General features: G+C 48.2%; 1 pseudogene; it reads right to left on the reverse strand.

The window, feature by feature from the left end:
• Positions 1–2,274: 2,274 nt before the first annotated feature.
• LOC125347149 lies at positions 2,275–3,158 on the reverse strand (annotated as a pseudogene).
• Between the last annotated feature and the right edge of the window lie 214 nt (positions 3,159–3,372).

The raw sequence follows: 3,372 nt of genomic DNA on the forward strand, positions 1-3,372 counted from the left end.
CCTCTTCTATTTCCTGGCTGCCATGAAGTAAGAAGTTTCCTCTGCTATATAGTCCCCACCACGATGTGCTGACTCATCACTGGCTCCAAAGCACCAGGCCAAGTCACCATATCCTGAGACCTCAACAATATAAGCCTGAGTAAACCTTTCCTCCTTGGAAGTCGGTTACTTAAGCCATTTTATCATAGTGACAGAAAGGTACATATGTTTTATATGGACTTACATACATATACATATCCTAGAGGAGATATTGAGTAGACATTTGGATGTGAGTTTGGAAGATACATTAGAAGATACATCATCAATAGGTGCAGAAAAGATGCCTGGGAACTGAGCTTTTGGCACTCTAAACATAACAGGTTGGGGAGATAAAATTTTATTTTCTCTTATCCTTTTTCTTTAATGTCTTCTATGAAGAGTACAAGCTCGGTGAGGTCAGTAGCCTCACCCGTCTTGTAGTCTAGCACCTAGCTACTCCATAGAAGTTTGTAGAATGCATGCATGCTGAAAATTTACACCTCTGACCTCTGATGGGCCTTGGAAAGCTGTGTACTTGGCTACCGCTAAGCCAGGTCTAGTCAGCCTGTGGATGTGGCATTGTGTGGGTGGAGGAAGAAAAGGCTGACATTACCCCTCCCTTGCACACACATTGTATCTTGCAGCTGCTCCTTGGGAGCTGGAAGGTTAGGGAGGGTCTGCTGAGAAGAGCCGAGAGCCCTGCAGAACACCCAGGAGCTACCACATTCCAAGGTGACGACTTACGCGTGCCTGTGAAGTGGCACTTGGGGCATGACTCTGCTTCTCTGACACAGCTTCTCGGGACTTGTGCCTTCCCAGTATGATTCTCAGTCCCTAAAGGCAGGGAGTACTGTAATCTTGTTATCCTTCTCTCCTGCTCAGGAGTCTAAAATCCAATTCCCCGAGAGTATCAGCCAGCATGGTTGGATGCAGAGCCCCAGGGAAATGCTGAGGGGGCTTGGAGTCTTCACCAGCTCCCGGCTGGAGCCCACACCAACAGGCTCATCCTGTAGGATGACCTTGAGAAGGGCTCAGATGAGCCCTTTCCCTACCTGCCTGTTCTCCTCCCTTTTCCAGAGCTGATTGCTTCAGTTCTACCTGGCCAAGGTGCAACCCTCTCTTCTGTGTATGGTCCTTCATTCTGCATGGTTCCTGGTCCTCCATATATCAGAGTTTCTTTCTAGACAGAGGGTCTCTTGCCAGGCAGAATTTCTTAAGATGAATGCTTTGTATTCTCGGCCACCTGGGCTCCTCCCCGGTCTTGGCACAGGCTTTCTTTACTTTCTACCTGCAATCTCTAGTGCAGAGAGCTGGGCTTGGCTCCAAGGGCACTGACTGGCTGACCCAGGTCTAGCCACCAGCTTTCTGACTCCTGAGGGTCTGTCTGGATTGCTGTCTGCAGTTGCAGCCTGTGGTTGCCCTTCCTTACTCCCGGTAGGAGCTATTGACAATGTACTTTCAGACGGATCACTTTGCATGTACCAGGAGCCTGCAAGCCATAGGCAATGTGTTAAGAAGGCTAAAATAATTAAAGGGGACTGGAGATGGGGAAGATGCATGCAGTTTTAAAATAGAAAATTAAAAATCGCCCACAATTCTATAGCCTCAAAATAGCCATAGTAAATAAATACCAGGGTGTGTTTCCTTCTAGGTTTTCCCATGCATATTTATAAAGCACTGTCATGATTATATTGCTGATTCCACTTTTCATCCAGTTCGAGATGGGTGCGCATGGGAAGGATGCTCCCTGTGTCGTATGGAGAGGAGCCTCCATTCTGAGGGGTGGAGGCTGGTCTGACTTTCCGCATCCAGCCTGACCCCAGACCAGAGCAGAGGCTTGCTTCCTCTCTTGCACTGTTTTCTTTGGTTTCATCGACTTCTGGCTTGATACAAGCAGAACTCTCCCTGTATGCACCTGCTCCAGACAAAGAGCTACTTCCTCCATTCCTGTTTTATTTGGACTTAGAGGAGCTGCTTACCTAGCCTTTTTCTCCCCTTCCTTCCTTCCTTCCTTCCTTCCTTCCTTCCTTCCTTCCTTCCTTCCTTCCTTCCTTCCTTCCTTCCTTCCTTCCTTCCTTCCTTCCTTCCTCCCTCCCTCCCTCCCTCCCTCCCTCCCTCCCTCCCTTTCTCCTTCCCTCCCCACCTTCCTTATGTGTGCATTGATTCTAAGGTCTGAACTCAGGGCCTGGACACTGTCCCTTAGCCTTTTGCTCAAGCCCGGTGCTCTGCCACTTAAGGCCCAACCCCACTTCTGCCTTTTTTTTTTTAAACGTATAAATGATTTAATTAGGCTCTTGGTAAGTTTAGAACACTATTTTGTGAGGATAAATCCCATTTGTTAGAGCAAAAAGAGATCTCATGTAGCCTTGGAGTTGAGGAACAGCTTTGATTTGGGATCGAATTTGTGAGGCCACAGCTTTCTGATCAACCTTGCGCTGCTCTGTAACTTTGTATTTCTCTTTTTCTCTGTGGAAGATCTCGCCCTCCTGGTGTCTGGGCTTCCGGTGAGGTGCTTGGGGATCTTCACCTTGCTGATATCAATTTTTGTGGAGGTGGCGATAAAAAGTTTTCTGGTGTGTTCTACGCAGAGGAACACGATTGAGGGACAGAGGTCCAGTCACAAGAAGTAAGGCACTGCCCTGCTTCAAGAAAACCACTCTCTTGCCTCTGTGGTGCCCAGTGAGGATGATGAGGAGGATGGTCCCTGGAGTGATGCGGCCCCGCAGCTTTTGCACATGGGACTGAAGGGGCTTCTTGCCATGGCTCAGCAGCTTCCGACACACATCGCCAGTGGGGTGGTATCTAGGCATTTTTTGAAGCTTAACCACCCGGGTACCTCCGTTCTTGTCACCACCAACTGGTTTTGTGACAGTTGCAAGAACTTCTCCTTTTTCTTTTCAACCTTAGATTTAGCAGCCTAGTACTTCCTCTTATACATGGCTTTTCTGGAATACATAGCAGACTGGGAATATCTGCCAATTCCTTCGACCAGGGCCAGGTTTCAGCTGCAGTGGGGAGTCCCTTTCTTGGGCTTTTTAGATGTTAGGGGCAGCCTTCTTCACCTTGCCATCGGCACCAGCCTTCTTGGCTTTAGGTTTCTTCTCCTTAGTGTTCGGCTTCTTTGCCTTTTCACCTGCCATCTTGCAAGACAGGAAAGAGCCACGTCTGCCTTTTGGGTGGTTATTTCAAGATAAGAGTCTCAAGGACTTTTCTGTATGAGCTGGCTTTGAATTATGATCCTTAGATCTCAACCTCCTGAGTTGCTAATAGGGCCGCTATGAGCCACTGGTGCCCAGCCTTACCTAGCTTTGAATGTCAAAGATTGCCTAGAATGTACCTTTCAGGGAACAGGGA

The sequence above is a fragment of the Perognathus longimembris genome, chromosome 2 (assembly GCF_023159225.1).
Source record: "Perognathus longimembris pacificus isolate PPM17 chromosome 2, ASM2315922v1, whole genome shotgun sequence".
NCBI classification, from domain to species: Eukaryota; Metazoa; Chordata; class Mammalia; order Rodentia; family Heteromyidae; genus Perognathus; species Perognathus longimembris.